The following is a 17674-nucleotide window of genomic DNA, read 5'->3' on the forward strand; positions in this document are numbered from 1 at the left end:
GCGTGTCTCCCATATGTTCCTCAACCAAGGTCGTCTCTTACAAGACATGAAGTCGGGAACATCATAAGTATACAAGGGCCCATTTCCTACATCAAACTTTCCCTTTAAAGAAACCCACTCTGCCTTGGGGCGAAACCTACAACCTTTCCAACACTTAGTAGAATACAAAGAAGCTTAGAGCCAAGGCATATCTTGGAGGAACAAGGACAACCATCATGTACGGGGAGTACAGGGCATACGTACAGGTACGGAATGTACTAGACTAAAGAGGTTAGAGGCATGGCCCTAACATCTGTATCTGGCAAGTAATGGTGGTAAGAATTAGTATGAGAAGTTGTGGCATGATCTGCATACCCCTAACCATGTACCAGGGTTGACACCACGACCCTCTGCACCACTACCCTGACAAAGCCCACATACGTCCTTGGCCCCAGGTTCCACAATGTATTAGGAGCCATTAGAGCTCCACTATGAATAGACCTTGACCTCTTAGACTAAGAAGGTGGAAAATTCACTTTGTACTAAGGCTATCGAGTGATATACGAGCATCTTTTCTCCATTGTTGTTCAAAGTTTTTCTTATTCAAGTTCTCTCCAAGTTCCTTTTTAAGTTCATCATATTCTTAGATATATCTTTGAGTTTTCTGATCGTATATCGTTGACGAGTTCTCACCGTCAATAGTTTGGCATCGTCTGTGGGAAGAACAAGTATCAAGCCATTTTTCTTCCATCAATTCCAACAAGGAAAAATGCCAAGGTATTCAAGACGCCTACATGAATCACAAGATATTGAGATCCATCTGGATGGAGACCAACTGAGAGCCTCCAAGAGAGACCCTCCACCGCCTATGAATGGAGGTATACCGGAGGAACATCTAGCCCCTGGAGAGGAGAAAGAGGCATCATCCCCAGCTGTCCAACCTAACAAAGGTCATCCAGAACCACCAGTTGCTCCCATAGGTGGCCTTGGTATGCACCCTCCTCCTCGACCTCTAATTGCGCCATGCTCCGACCACTAAGATCCAGTCCCCTCTACACACGGGCCCGTCAAGATTCCTCTGGTACACTTCGTGAGCTCTATCTCCAGAGCTCGCTTTTATCAAGACGAGGTATGCGAGTTCCACAAAAATAATCAAAGGTTGGAAACCACACTGGAGAACATGCAGGAGGTGTTGAACGACCTGCTACAAGGGAAGTCGAGCATGCACATTCCCAAGCATAGGGAGAAGGAGTGTGGGATGAGAAACCACCATCCCCGTGGATGACGGGAGGACCTGACTTTCCACTAGCAACACCCCCCGGACAAAGCACCATGAAGGCCCAAGGCCAGCGAAGTACCCCTGAGAGCAAAGGTGGAGGGACAACGCTAGTTAGAAAAATGAAGTCGAGGTCACCTCTAAGGAGACACCCCATGACCTAAGATAAAATCTCACTAGAAGGTCAAACATAAGAACAACGCCCCCTATGGCCCCTCCATGAGACAAGGGGAAAGGAAAGGCTAACCCTTTGGATCTGAGGGACTCCTTGAATAAAAGGGGGCAAGAGCTAGACACCGAGATGAGTAGCCTTCAAAGAAAAATAGTCACTGCGTCTAGGGGGCATATTACCCCCTACGAGTCACCTTTCACAAGAGAGATTCAAGTTGAACGACCCCCATCCAACTTCAAAGAGCCTCATATTACCCCTTATGAGGGCACTACGGACCCTAAGTACCATCTTGGTGCCTTCAATGATTTAATGAAGCTGAGAGGGGTCAATAGTAGATCAAGGTGTCATTGTTTTGCTTTCACAACGAAGGGAGTTGTGTAGAAGTGGTTATGGAGGCTAAGGCTGGGAACCATCCAGTCGTGGCGATAATTTTTTGATGAATTTCTCCAACAACACCATGCAGTGCATGATTACACCCATGCCCAGTACCAGCCTCACTAACATAAAGCAAGGTGAAGGTGAAAGCCTAAATAGCTATATCCACAGGTATAAAATGGTGAGGAGAAGAAAATGGTTTCTTTTCTGTGTATTTTTACAAACTAGAACTTAGGCTTATATACAGATTTACACATTAAACTATCTTTAATACAACATAAATACAATAAAAGAGAATTCCTATAGACTTTAGGAAACGGAAACATCCTTCTGTAACGTATTGACATTATTTTCTAACTGTTAACAACAGGTTCAACATGGAAGCGGCTAAGGTAGGGAGCCTGAATCGAGGAGAACTCAAGATGAAAATCACGGTCGGAGTGCTGCTAGGTAGTAAGCTATGGGATAATATGCCAAAAGAGAGGTCACTGACTTAGACAAATTCTATGAAAGAGCACAAATGTACATCCATGTCGAATATGTTCATGAGAACCTTAAGGCGGGAAAAAGTGAACTTCTATCCAAGCCCTTGACCCATGAGGGCTCAAGTGATGCAAATAAGAAGAGAGCATACGAAGGGTCGAGGGACGACCAATAGAGAAAACACATATTCGGAGGTGAACCCAGGCAAACGCCATACACCTTCTATATAGACTTGACAGATACCATGGAACATATCTTCCTCAAAAATGAAAATCAGGTCCTCTTCAAGATACCCTCACAGATGAAGAGAGACCAATTTAAAAGGGACCCTAGTACGTATTGCCAGTACCACAAGAATATTGGTCACACTACGACGGAGTGTACCCATTTGAAAGTGGAAATCAAGGAATTCATACGCAGGGGGCACCTAGGAAGGTATGTCAGAAGGGAAAACCCAAAACCAGAGGATCATCCATCCTCACCGCAAGCTCAAGAGCGAGCCCCGGATGTGTAGGGAGAAGTAAGAACGGTGTCTGGAGGTCCAAGATTCAGAGGAGAGTCGAGGAAGGGACGAGATAGATATGTCAGGGAAGCTAGACGAAGTCCACCCCTGTGCACCATGAGCTTGGAGTAGCAATCCTCGAAGAACTTTAAGGGGGAAAATGATCCGATAACCTTCACAGAGAAAGATGCACGAGGGGTGCATTTCCCCCACAGCGACCCCCTAGTGTTGACTGTTCAACTGGCCAATATGAGAGTGCATTGAGTCCTCGTGGACAATAGTAGATCTATAGATATCTTATATCGACCCACATTGGAGAAGATGAGCTTGGGCGTTAGGAACTGGAAACCCTATCATACCTCCTTATACGGATTCACTAGGGACTCAATCCAACCCTTAGGAACCATCGAGTTAGCCCTCGCCATGGAGGAGCAATCCAAACAAACCACTGTCATGGCAAACTTTGTTGTAGTAGATTGCGCTTTGGCTTTCAATGCGGTATTAGGGAGACCCTCCCTAAGAGAATTAAAAGTGGTGACATCGATATATCACATGTCTGTTGAATTCCCAACTTCTGGGGGGATATCAAGCATAAAAAGAGAACAAAAGGAAGCAAGAGAGTGTTATAATATCTCTCTATGCATAGCTGCCAAGCAATGAGAACCCATGGTGATGGTGATACATGGAGGTGCAAACCCACATTCACACTTGTGGGTGGATGACACTGTTGTACCCAGAGCATGGAATGAAGAACATCTCAATATATATTACTAGTAAGACTTCCGCATCTAATGCATGAATATATGTACCTTATTTGTTTGCCTTATGTTAATATCAGTAGATAAAAATCAAAGAGGTTGCCCAGATAACCTCATAGTAGATGTAATGTTGCCATACATGCCTTTGCAATCTGCTTGCTATCAATGAAAGTGTTTCCTATCTCACATATTACATTCATTCTATATGCAAGTGTGGATACCAGTATTTTAGTTGCACAAGGCCCCGCCTCGTGACCCTCAAAATAAAGGCTTAGAATGGAAATAGCCAAGACTGGCCTTGCACCCTACGCCAAAGGCCTCGCAAGGCACGCGCCTCTCTTACAGAGCCTCACTTCGTGCCCAAGCTCAGGTAGGATCACCCCTCAGAACTAACAATGTGTCTCACACTGAGGGTCCCAAGGGGGCAGATGTCTTGCTAGTATTGGTCCACCTCGCACCGAGGCCTCGCAAGGCACAGCCTTGCGCCCCCACATGCATTTGTCTCACACAAGCGCCTTGTGAGGTATAGACTCGCGCCACAAGCTCCATCTCGTGCCAAGGGTCTTGCCCACACACATTCGTCTCACGCAAGCTCCTCGCGAAGCATGGCCTCACGCCAAGGGTCTCGCCCCCATGCCTTTGCGCCTCACGCCAAGGGCCTCGCAAAGAATTACCTCGCGCACCAACCTCTGCCTCGCGCCAATGGTCTCGTGAGGCTCTTGCCTTCCATGCCCCTTGGGGCCATATCTTCCATGACAACCCAAAAAGACTTCAACACTTAAAAGTTAAGAGAATAGGATACACTGTGAGGATGAAAATCAACACATGACCAGAAGAGCACATGCATATGCAGAATGCACAGAAAGGTAGTGAACCTTGTCCACCCCAGGTACGAAATATGTACGAGGGTACGACTTTGAAAACCCCAGATGTCTGACCCTAACTCCACGCCAAACAAGTGGTGGCTCTACGCGCAAGATACCTAACGTCGTCCTTCCCAATTGGTCTCTGACATTGGTACTAAACGGACAGTGGAAGTACAACCAGGTACTAAAATTGATGTGCTCCCGCAGACCCTTGGCATGTACTGGAGTCGACCACCACGATCCTGGCAGCACTACCATCTGTAGACTGAATATGCAGGGTCGTGTCCCCAGGGACTACCATGTACAGTGAGCCAATAGTGCTCTACTATAAATATGACCTCCCTTCACCTGAGAAGGGGGTTGAATTGGGAGAATTTTGAAACTAGATGTAGCTAATGAAAATAGATATTCTACATTTTCTCTATTTTTCACTCTAGAATTCTAGCATTTACATTTTGTGTTCTGGAAATCATAAGGAAGTTTGCTTGAAGTTTAGTCAGTTTAAGTTCACTTCTTTTACAACACACAAAGTTCTTGATCTAACTTAGTTAACGAGCTCCTACCGTCAACAGTTTGGCGCCGTTTTTTGGGAAGGACAAGTGTCAAGCCACTGTTCTTCTATATATTCCGGCAGAGAAAGATGCCAAGCATTCTAAGTGTCTGAGAGAACCACGAGAGGTTGAGGTCCACCTTCATGGAGATCAGCTGAAAGCCTCCATGAGGAATCCCCCGCCACTCGAAAATGTGGATGCACCAAAGGAGCCCAGGGCTCCTGAAGATGAAAGGGAGGCTTCATCCCCAGCTGTCCATCCTGATGAAAACCGCCTAGGACTGGCAACTACCCCTACAAGAGGTGCCAGAGTATTTCTGCCCCAAGGCCGCCGCAAGTGCCAAACCTTGGCCGGTAAGATCCGGGTCCATCAACGCGCAGACCCGACAAGAGTCCCCGAGTACATTCCATAAGCTCGAGCTCTAGGACTCGATTCTACGAAGAGGAGATACGCGAGTTACACCGAAAGAATCAAAGGCTATAAACCACCTTAGAGAATATGCGAGAGGTGTTGAATGGCTTGCTACAAGGAAAGTCAAGCATGCCTCTTCCCAAGCGAAAGGAAAAAGGCCATGAGAGAGGAGAAACCACAGTCCATGTGGATGACGAGAGGACTCGACTCTCCACTAGCAATACCCCATAGCCAAAGCAACATGAATGTCCCAGACAGGCGAAGCAGCCTAAGAGGCCAGAGCGGATGAACGACGCTAAACCTCAAGACGAAGTTGAGGTCACTTCAAGGGAAACACCCCAGACTTAAGGGAATAACTCAACAGGAAAAGGACAAATGAGAGGACCACACCTCATGTGGCTCCCCCGGAAGACAAAAAGAAAGGAAAGGCGAACCCATCCAACTTGAGAGACTCCTTGAACAAAAGGAGACAAGACTTTAGATACCGAGATAAGGAGCCTACAGAGCAAGATAATCACCACACCTGGGGGGCACGCTGTCGACGACGAGTTTGATTACAAATCACCCTTCATTAGGGAAATCCAAGTCATTCGACTCCCAACCAACTTCAAAGTGCCTCACATGACCCCTTATGAGGGAAATATGGATCCAAAGTAGCCATATGGACGCGTTCAATGACCTAATGAAGTTAAGAGGAATTAATAGTAGAGCCAGATGCCACTGCTTTGCTGTCACGTTAAATGGTCTTACGTACAAATGGTTCAAAAGACTCCGGCCAGGGTCCATCAGGTCTTGGCAACAATTTTCTAACAAATTTCTCCAGCAACATCACACTGTGCGTAATTACACTATGCCAGGCACCAGCCTCGCTAACGTAAAACAAGGACAAGATGAGAGCCTAAAGAGTTATATCCATAAGTTCAATATGGAGGCAGCCAAAGTAGGAAGCCTGACCCGAGGGGAGTTAAAAATGGCCATTACAGCCGGAGTGCGCCCGTGTAGTAAGTTGTGGGATAACATGCTAAAGAGAGAGGTCACTGACTTAGACGATTTCTACGAATGGGCACAAAAGTACATTCGTGTCGAAGACGGCCATGAGAACCTGAAGGGAGGAAAAAGTGCATCACTTGTCAAGCCCTCGACCCTTGAGGGTTCGAATGACGCAAAAAAGAAAAGAGTGTACGGAGGGCCAAGAGATGACCACCAGAGAAAGCACAAACACGGAGGTAATCCGAGGCAAACATCCCACACCTTCTACACTGACCTAACACATACTAAGGAACATATCTTCGTAGTGAACCAGAATCACGTCACCTTCAGAAGACCCCCACCAATAAAGAGAGACCGGTCAAAGAGAGATCCCAGAAAGTACTATCAGTATCATAAAGACATTGGCCACACCACGGCAGAATACACTCATTTAAAGGTGGAAATTGAAGAACTCATACGCAGGGGCACTTAGGTAGATATGTCCGAAGGGAAAGTCAAAGACCAGATGACAGACCACCCTCGCCATGAGCTCAAGATGTAGCCCCATAGGTGCAAGGAGAGGTAAGGAAAATCTTCAGAGCACCAGGATTTGGAGGAGAATTGAGAAAGGGGCAAGATAGATACGCCAAGGAAGTCAAACAAAGTCCACCCCATGCATGTTAAGCTTAGAACAACGACCCCTGAAAAAATTTAAAGGGGTAAACAATTCAATAACCTTCACCGAAGAAGACGCACGTGGTGTGCATTTCCCTCACAATGATCCCTTGGTGTTGACTATCCAGCTTGCTAACATGAGGGTGCATCAGGTCTTGGTGGACAATGGAAGCTCCGTAGACATTCTATATCGCCCAACTTTAGAGAAGATGGGACTGAACATCAGGCACCTATAGCCCTACAATACCTCCTTGTATGGATTTACAGGAGATTCAATAAAGCCCATAGGCGCAATTGAGTTAGCCCTCACCATGGGAAAAAAACCCAGACAAACCACCATAATGGCAAACTTTGTCGTGGTAGACTGCGCCTCGGCCTTCAATGTGGTATTAGGGAGACCCTCCCTAAGAGTATTGAAGGCGATAACCTCAGTATATCACTTAGCCATGAAATTCCCGACTCCTAGGGGGGATAGCGAGCATGAAAAGAGAGCAGAAGGAAGAGAGGGAATGTTATAACACATCCATCCGCACAGCCATAAAACCGCTAGTGCCTATGGAAATGGTAGTACATGGAAGCACAAACCCACATGAATTGGACCGCGGGTCACGGAGGAACCCAGAGCCGAACCAGTAGAGGAGTTGGAAGAGGTTATAGTTATGAATGAGCCGTTGAGGAAGTTGAAGGGAGGAAGGAACCTTCCGGATATCGTGAAGGAAAAGCTAGTGGAATTTCTAAAAGTTAATCTCAATGTATTCGCCTGGAGTCACGAGGACATGGTGGGGATAGACCCATCAATAATGTGCCATCACTTGAACATCGACCCAAAAGTAAGAACTGTGAAGCAGAAAAGAAGGGTGCTAGATCCACAAAGATACACGGCCCTAAAAGAAGTTGACAAGTTGAAGGCAAATGGGTTTATCCGAGAAGCATTCTACCCAATATGGGTATCCAACCCAGTTTTACTCCCGAAGCCCAATGGAAAGTGGAGAACTTGCGTGGATTTTACTAACCTCAATAAAGCCTGACCTAAGGACAACTTCCCACTTCCTAGGATAGATCAGTTAGTAGATGCCATGGTTGGGCACGAGCTACTCAGTTTCATGGATGCATATTCTGGGCACAATCAAATACCCATGAACTCGTCCGATGAGGAGCACACTTCATTTATAACAGACAAGGGGCTTTATTGCTACAAAGTTATACCTTTTAGGTTAAAGAATGCAGGTGTTACTTATCAAAGGTTGGTAAACAGAATGTTTGCAAGCCAGATAGGAAGAAGCATGGAAGTATATGTAGATGATATGTTGGTAAAGACAAGGAGGGTAGAAGAGCTCACAAGAGACCTCAGTGAGACATTTGACACCCTTTGAAAATTCAGAATGAAGCTAAACCCGCTCAAGTGCACATTTGGAGTTTCGTCAAGGAAGTTCCTTGGCTTTATGGTGAATTCCTGAGGTATTGAGGCCAATCCTGACAAAATCAAGGCGTTGTTGGAGATGAGTCCACCACGAAGCAAGAAGGAGGTGCAGTGCTTAACAGGGAGAATAGCAACCCTCAACAGGTTCATCTCCAGATCCACTGACAAATGCCTCCCTTTCTTCAACATACTAAAAGGGAGCAAAAAGTTCGCTTTGAGTGAAGATTGTCAGGAAGCCTTCACTAAGCTAAAAGAACACCTTGGAAAACCGCCCCTTTTGGATAAGCCAGAAAAAAGGGGAAAAGTTGTACCTGTGCTTAGCAGTATCAAAGCATGCTATAAGCATCGCCCTGGTCAAAGGAGAAAAGAAGCATCAGCAGCCCGTATACTATGTAAGCAAACGATTGGTAGACGCAGAAACCTGGTACTCAGAAATAGAAAAGTTAGCATATGCCTTGATAGTGGCTTCGCGAAAGTTGAGGCCCTATTTTCACGCTCATGCTATTGAAGTACTCACCAACACACCTTTGCATCAAGTCTTGCACAAACCGGAGACTTCGAGAAGGTTGTTAAAATGGTCAATTGAGTTAAGTCAGTTTAACATTATTTATACCCCAAGGATCTCGGTCAACGGGCAGGTACTTGCAGACTTTATAGTTGATTTTGCATATCGACCCCGTGATGAGGGAGAAATAGAAGAGAATGAACCAACGGGCGAAGGGGAAAAGTAGCCTGAAGAATGGAGCCTCCATGTGAACGGGGCGCCTAACAAAGGAGGAGCCGGTGCTAGCATAGTAATGACGGGACCTGAGGGACATAGGATGTATTGTGCATTATGATTCGGATTTGAAGCTTCCAACAACGAAGCAGAAAACGAGGCACTACTGGCTGTCCTCCAACTAGCCAAGGAGTTGAAGGTAACACATTTGCATGTCTTTAGTGACTCACAGTTAGTAGTATTTCAGGTGAAGGGCGAATATCAAGCTAGAGGCCCAAAAATGGCTGCATATCTCACCAAAGTGAAAGGGTATTTGGATCAGTTCAAAAAATACACCATAGAACATATCCCAAGGGAGCAAAACACGAATGTCGATGGTCTCGCAAAACTCGCATCTACTCGAGACGAAGACACGCTTGAGTCTGTCCCTGTTGAATACCTCTCCAGGCCAAGCATAGCAGAAGAGGAGGTTCACATGGTCAATAATCCTGAGGAGTCATGGTTTACACCTGTCTCGAGGTACTTAAGTGATGGAACGTTGCCTTTGGACAAAAAAGACTCCTGTAATCTGATTTACAAAGTCGCCCAATACACCCTAGTAGATGGAGTTTTGTATAAAAGAGGCTTCTCCACCCCGCTCCTACGGTGTATAGACAAAGGGGAGGCTTTAAAGGTCTTGCAAGAGATACACGGAGGAGAGCGTGGAAATCATGCTGGGGGCAATCCACGGCAAAAAAGGCCATACGACAGTAGTATTATTGGCCTACCATGGAGAAGGACACGGGCAATTTCGCGAGAAGATGTGACAAGTGCCAACGACATGAAAATTACCCCAGACAGTCACCAAATGAGCTGGTGAGCATGACCAGTCCGTGGTCCTTTGTTGTGTAGGGGATTGACTTGATCGGAGTGTTACCAATAGGAAGAGGAGGAGCAAAGTACGTGGTTGTAGCAGTCAATTACTTTACTAACTGGGTGGAAGCAAAGCCTCTAGTCAACATAATGGCTAAGCAAGTCACTACCTTCGTCAACAAATTTATCGTCTGCAGGTTTGGAGTACCCTACAAGATAATCCCTAACAATGGGACACAGTTTGAAGGAGGGTTATTCGAAGAATATTGCAGAGAAAAGGGAATCAAGAGGAGTTTCTCCGCTGTAGTGCACCCGCAAGCGAATGGAAAAGTGGAGGCCATCAACAAGATCTTAAAAAGGAACCTGAAAACAAAGTTGGAAAATTTGAAAGGAGCTTGGGTCGAAGAACTACCCAATGTGCTTTGGTCCTACAGGACCATGCCCCGTTCCACTACTGGAGAAACACCTTTCGCCTTAACCTATGGGTGCGAGGCTGTTCTTCCAACAGAAATGAAAATCAACTCCTTTCGCATACAAGCATATGATGACTAGGCTAATCGTGCAGCATTGGCTGAAGATTTGGACATGTTGGAAGCGAGAAGAGAAAGGGCACAATTGAAGTTGGCGACATACCAACAACGGGCCGCAAGATACTATAACTCAAGGGTACGAGAAAGGATGTTCAGGTTCGGAGACCTCGTGTTAAGGAAAGTCCAGCCCAACACTCGAGACACGAGCGCGGGTATATTATGGGCAAACTGGGAAGGACCCTACCAAGTTGCCTAGGTGGTGCCCCCTAACACGTACAAGCGGGAACGTTTGGATGATACCATGGTACCCAAAGCGTGGAACGCAGAACATCTAAGAAAATATGATCAATAAGACCTCCACGTCTGAGGCAAGAATATCATCGCTTTGTCTAAACATGCACATTTAAGTGTAATATCTATGAGGTAGAGGGCTAACTTAGACCTCTTGATATGTAGTAAGAACAAAGTCATTGTAGGTAACTATGTACTCCACTCACTTCCAATGAATATGTTTCTCTTTGGCATCCAATGAATATGTAGTAGGAACTCTTGTGTATGAGCAGAATGATCACACAATCTAACTCTCATTTTCAATAATTATCAAAATGCATGAGCAAAATGATCAAAGTGCCCGACGAGATAAATCTCGCCAACCACTTGGAGGCAGAGTATACAACCAAAAAAGGGTCCTAAAAGAGACCCTTATATATATAAAAAGACTCTAATAAACAAGGAGTAGGACCTCGCAAGGCACCTCTTGAGTTCACGAGGACTAGCTACCCTTATGAACATCAAGAAGGTTTAAAAAGTCCTACAAGAAAAGCCTCCTAATAAAGGTTGATACCTCCATGAGAGGAAAGGCCTCAGGAAGAGCATCCACCAATAAGTCTAGAGCGGCCACCTAGCCATCTAACCAAATAGGGTCCTGAAAGAGACCCTTGAAAAAATAGTAATATGCATAATGACGAGAATGACACTTCTCGCAAGAAATAATAAGCGCGTGCAAAAGTATATAAAAGGATGACTAGAACTCAAAGGATCAACATATCCTTATAGATACAATCAAGGTGCACCAAAGAGAGACCTATCGAACCCCTTCGCGGAGGCTCAAAAGGACCTCAAGCATAATAAATAAAAAGTAAAAAAAAAAAGACCTATCGAACCCCTTTTTGCAGGCTCAAAAGGACCTCAAGCATATAAAAGCCAAAACAAATGATCACATTTATATATAAAAAAAGTTGTGATAATGTGGCAGGACTTAGAAAAGTTCCGAAAAAAAGGATAGGCTCAAATGATCATACAACCAAATCGAGTTAAATGATAAAAACTGCAAAAGAAAAATCTCAAGGCCTCCCGTCGCGAGCATTCCACTCGGCCACCTTGGCGACTGCATGCTCACCAAAGGAGGAGAAATCGAAGTTAGGATTTTGTCTCCACACTCCATAGAGGGTGTTCTCTATGGACTTGTACTCGACCTCTGCCAAATTCGCCTCTAGGAGAGTGACCCTCTGCTGCGACGTCGCAGCCTTGACTTCCGCTCCCCCCAGATCAGCGTCCAGGCGAGTGACCCTCTCCTACAACATCGCCACCTTGGCTTCTGCCCTCCTCCTCTTTTTTGATGATGAAGAGGCCTTTGCCAGGGCCTTCTCCAGCTTAAGCTTGGTGTCAGTAAGCTCCCTCTCAAGCTCTTGAACTCTGACCGCTAGACAGTCTCTTTCATCGTTCGACGAAGAGAGGTCTTGTGTCGATTCGGCAAAGCGTTGAGCCACCAAAGAAGCCTACAAGAAAGCAAAAAAAAAAAATAATGAGCAAACAAAGAACCTAAAACAAAAAAAAAAAATAGAAAAGAAAGAGAAAAACCAATGTAAGACGCATGAACTCACCCAGGTTATGGAGCGCATAAGGGTCTCCCCAAGCTCTTTCATGTTAAATTTCCCGAGACCTCTCCACTTGGTCTCAGGAATACTCTCGGCAACCCGGGTATATCTTTTCCCATAAGAGGCCGCCATACGACCCACCTAGGGTGTCCCCTCCAAATCGGGGGTGCCCGGCTGAGTAGGGACAGATGACCCACTCACCGAAGGAGGAGGAGGCGCGGGAACACTGGAAAAATGGGGCCCCGAAGGACCAAGATTGATGGGAGCATGAGGAAGAGTATCATATTCCTTAGAGAAGGGCACGACGAAGCACCCTGGCATGGCCTGCAGACCGCGGGAATGAGAGGCCATATCGCGGTCCATAGGAACCAAAGGAGGACTAACCTAGGGGACGGAGAAGACCGGGGTGGGCGTCTAGATTCTGGGGAAACCTCCTCAGGCACCCATTGCACATCACCCCCGTCCGAGTGAGGCTCGACTAGAGTCTCCTTCTTCCTTCATTTGAAAATATGCCACAACGAATTAGGCTCCAAAACCGTGGATAAACAATAGAGATTAAGATTGGCCATGGTGAATAAACGGGTGGCCCTCTTTTTAGCGGGTTCGGCATCGAGAAAGATGTCCACTGGTGCTGCCTCCGACTCAGGAATGTCGAGGACAATAAAGCTCTCTGTACAATCAATATTGTTATCAATATGAGCATAATTTCCAAAATAGAAAATTCAAAGTAAAAAAAAGGCTTAAAGTACTTACTTAGGGATGAGCGAAAAGTTTCACGTACAAAAATGGGACCTTTCATGAAGAAAAAGTCATGCTTCCAGGACCCTGGGTTGGACACAGAACCCTCTATCAGGGAGACCTGAGAATTGGCTTTCTGCATAAAATAGAAGCCTTTGGATTTAGGGGTGGGCATTAGGTTGTACATAAAGTGCACCTCTTGAACCATAGGAGCACAGCGGTTAAGCTCCATAAACGCCATGTATAGGCAGCTCAAAGTCAACCGGCTGTTAGGCACCAGCTGGAGTGGAGCAAGGTCGAAATGATTAAGGACCATGACAAAGAACGGGTGTAAGGGAATGGTTCCACCCGCCTTCAGGATGTGCTCATTCAAGGCCACGTACCCCTGGGGGGGGGGGGGGGATTATCGGCCCGGAACTTGTTGGAAGGAACATACAGCTTGTACTCCTTGCCAATATGGTATTTCTCGAATAACTCCAAGAGCCGGTTCTCCAACATGTTGGACACGATAGTAGATGCCAACAGAGGACCAGAATCTGGCCCCTCGGGAGCCACCTGTCACCGCACTCTCTTCAACATATCTGCAAATCCAAGGAAAAAGATGAGGTCAAAACAGGGCACTTTACCCTCCATTTTTTCTTTCTAGCAAGAGTCTTCCACCGAGGCGTTGAGTGTGGAAGCACTGAACAATGGTGGATTGAAGACAAGGGTTGAGGGGAACCCGAGGTGACCTCATGGCAACTATAAGGGGAGAACGGGGCAGGAGGTTCAGGTGGGAGGTTTCCCTCCATGAACTCCAACTCCATTTGTAGATCAAAAAGGCTTACTCTAAGGTTGCAATATGGTCACTAAGGTCAAAGGGGAAAGGGACTCCATCACCCCTCAAAACCGAATCTATTTTGCTCTCCACCACCCAGATTTTACGCCTAAGCTTGGCCATGTGCTCAAGGTGGCATATACGGGCCTTCCTCAAAGTGTCATAGTCTTGGTAAAGGTTGTTTTCGAGGGACCCCGAGTCTGAAGATAAGTCTACAAACTCGACCCCCGGAGGAACGCCAAACGATCCCTCACATGCCATGGAACCTCATCTCGTAGGTAATAAGGGTGCACGTGTAGGTGAAGGGGATGCTACAAAACACAAAGGAATAAGCTCAAAACCTTTAGACACAAGCGCTCGAAATGACCAACTATGAGGTACAAGCAAGGGCATGTGCGTGGATTAGCTCACGAGGAGCTCCGACCAAGGGAACCCATCTCGAGTAATGCTAATTTATACCCATTGAACATAAGAAAGAAAGAAATTATACCTTGAGTAAGTAAAATTGAGCACCGTCACGGTCGAAAGAAGGCCAAGGGTCAAAAGCACGGTCGCGGTCGAAAGGAGGTTGAGGGTCGAAAGCACCGTCGCGGTCGAAGAAATGCAAAGGGTAGAAAGTATGCGTCTGCAAAAATAAAGGGGAAAGGTGTTTTAGTCTCCAAGCACCTATATGGACATTTGCATAAAAGAAAGGAATTTAAATAATAAAGAGGAAAGACAACCAAAATGAGTTTGTGAGGAATCGAACCCCTTACCTCTTTGAGGAAGTGAAAAAACTAAAACCACCAAGCTAAGAAGAGAAAATGTAAATATTATGCTTGAGATTAAGGTCTATTTATAAGAACCACAAACTCACCTTAGCCATTGGATCCATTGCTTGTTCATATCAAGTGGGGGGCTTAGCACTTTCCATGGGATCCGCAGAGCACAATGATAGGCTCGCATTCACTCTCAAAATCTAATAATTGTCTTCAACTCCAAAGTATGTTTTTCTATAATGTCAAAATGAAGAAGCAAGCTAATACCTTGTGGGCATCCCAAAAACATCGCATCTTGAAGTCTACCAGAGAGCCTGAAGACCCTCTCATAAAATGGGGGGCAAGTGTGGATGCTAAAAATTCCACACCGGTAAAGGACCCACATCACTTGTCTAAGGTCCCTTGATGGAACAACGCAATCATGTCTAAAGTCCCATAAGGTCCACTCCGTCGATGAGTGAGGCCCACTCGCATTGCAAGAATATCATAAAAGGTATCAAGCACCTCGTGCGCACCCGTCACCTCGCACGTCCCTGGAGCCACACGCACACCAGGCGCCTCACGCGCATTTGGCGTCTCACGCGCTCACCCAGCGTCTCGCACGCATCAGGTGCCTAATGCGCGCCTAACGTCTCGCGTACATCAGGCGTCTCACGCGCGCGCCCAGTGTGGCGTGCTGCCCCTTTGGCACACCCACATGGGGCCATTTTGTAATGAGCATGCCTTGGTGCTTGATCATTAGTCAAGTCTTGCACCAAGCAACCTCATGGGATAGGGTAGTGGCAGTTTTGTAATATTGCATATGTCTCCCAGACAAAAATCATATATGTTCCTGGGAAGACTTTATTTCCCTAGAAGGCTCCTTAGGGGGAGGTGACCTGGTGACTAAGGGAAGCACCATGGCCATCAGCAGATAGGGGCCAAAGCTGTGTACTCCCTTGCCCTATCAAGGCTATATATTAATGAAATAACATTTATCCATACTTGCCCCTGTGTGCTTCCTTGTTGCTTATGTGTTACTTGTTTGTTACCTTCGTTGGGCCATTGTGTGCCACTTGCCTTGCTGTGTGCTTTGTGTTGTGTGGACGTTCCTAGGAATGACTTGCTTTGTGCTTGCTCATACTTCGTTATCGCCCGTTGCATGTCCGAGATGTGTATGTGGCTAACCGCTGAGTTTGTTTGCCTGTAGGTGTGTGTTGTAGGCTGACTTGCTAGCTTGAAGAGTCTGCAAGTGTCGCACGTTCCGTCTAGTTGGAATACCCAAATAGCCGGCCCGTGACACCCAGCACCTCGAGCGCATCAGGCATCTCGCACGCGTGCCCAGCGCCTCGCGCCAAGCGCACCAAGGGCCTCACACCAAGCGCACCATGTCCTCGCGTTGAGGGTCTCGCAAGAAGGGCCTCGCACCAAGCACACCATGGCCTCGCACCAAGCGAACCATGGACTCGCGCCGAGGGTCTCACAAGAAGGGCCTCGCACCAAGCGCACCATGGCCTCACGCCAAGGGCCTCGCGCCAAGGGCCTCACGGAGATTGCCTCAGCCACGCCTAACACCTCACACATAGGGCCACATGCCACTTGCCAACGCATGCCTCGCCATGTGAGATGATGTGCCTTGCACTCAAGGGTCCATGCAAGACCCCATGTCTTGCCTGGATGGAGATCCGTGAAAGGCGCCTTGCCTCGTCATATGAGGGGAACCAATAAGGGCCCAACCATCATTTGGTAGCAAGCTAGAATTGGTGAAGGTAGCTAGGTATGTTATTCATGATGGCGTGCAAGCTTTCCCACACTTAAAGTTTAAGAGAGCAGGGTGCATGATCAGTATAAGAAAAGCCACAAGTGACTCAAAAGAGACCATAGGGTTATAAAGTACGTACGGGGGTACGCCTTTGAATGCCCTAGGTGTCTGAGCCTAAAGACCACGCCAGACAAGTAGTGGTCGTACGAATAGGGTACCGGATGTGGTCCTTCCCAGCCAACCTCTGACGTTCATACTAAACAGATGGTGGAGGTGTAACTAAGTACTAAAGTGGAGGTGCCCCCGTAGACCATGAACATGTACTGGAGCCGACCACCACGCTCCTGGCACCACTACTATCTATAGACTGCATATGCAGGGTCATGTCCCCAGGGACCACCATGTATAATGAGCCAATAGTGTTCTACTATAAATGCGACCTCCCTTCACCTGAGAAGGGGGGAGATTTGAGAGAGAATTTTGTAACCACACATTGTTAATGGGAATAGACATTACACATCCTTTCTACTTTTCATTTTGAAATTTCAGCCCTTACATTTTTGTGCTCTGGAAATCATAAGAAAGTTTGCTTGAAGTTCATTTGATTTGATTCTATTTCTTTTAACTCACAAAGTTCTCAATCTAACTTAGTTGAGGAGTTCCTGCTGTCAATAGAAGCATACCTGGATGTGTATGAATGAGACCTTGGGTATGCGAGGGAAGGCCCTAGAGTACGTGGAAACAAGCCCCTGGATATGAGCGAGATGGACCTTTGAAGTTGCGAGGATGACCTCCTAAGCGAAAGCACCTTGTACTCACTACAATGCAAGCATGGATAGTTAAAAAAAAAAGGAAATTTTATAGTGGAAAAAATTACCCTACAAAATGCTTCTATGGAGGATGGAACCTTGGAGCACTTGGAAGTGACTTCAAAGAATTACCATTAGGCTATGTAATCTTTAGTGTGAGAAAGCAAGTCCAAGTCTTGGGTATTTATAGGAAGAGCCAAGGCTCCCTAGACCTTTGATCAAATTCAAAATGGAGAGTGGGGATGAAAGGTATTGACAACCTTGGGATCCACACTTGGGAATGGTTGGCTCTCATTCAATTCTAAGGAAACACTTGGATCACCACCAAAGCTAGTTAGATTTTGTGTTTCTTTATAACCTAGAAAGAAACACACCACCAAGGTGCATTTTTTGTTTC

The 17674-nt window shown here is 46.4% G+C and overlaps 1 long non-coding RNA gene across 1 annotated transcript; it reads right to left on the reverse strand.

Annotated features, from left to right (window-relative positions):
• Positions 1–10078: 10078 nt before the first annotated feature.
• Positions 10079–17450, reverse strand: LOC133794217 (uncharacterized). Its single transcript, XR_009875140.1, has 3 exons — positions 13168–17450; positions 12421–13084; positions 10079–12315 (listed from the first exon to the last, which is right to left on the reverse strand). It is a non-coding gene; the product is annotated as an uncharacterized LOC133794217 (long non-coding RNA).
• Between the last annotated feature and the right edge of the window lie 224 nt (positions 17451–17674).

Source organism: Humulus lupulus, chromosome 1 (genome assembly GCF_963169125.1).
Source record: "Humulus lupulus chromosome 1, drHumLupu1.1, whole genome shotgun sequence".
In the NCBI taxonomy this organism is placed as follows: Eukaryota; Viridiplantae; Streptophyta; class Magnoliopsida; order Rosales; family Cannabaceae; genus Humulus; species Humulus lupulus.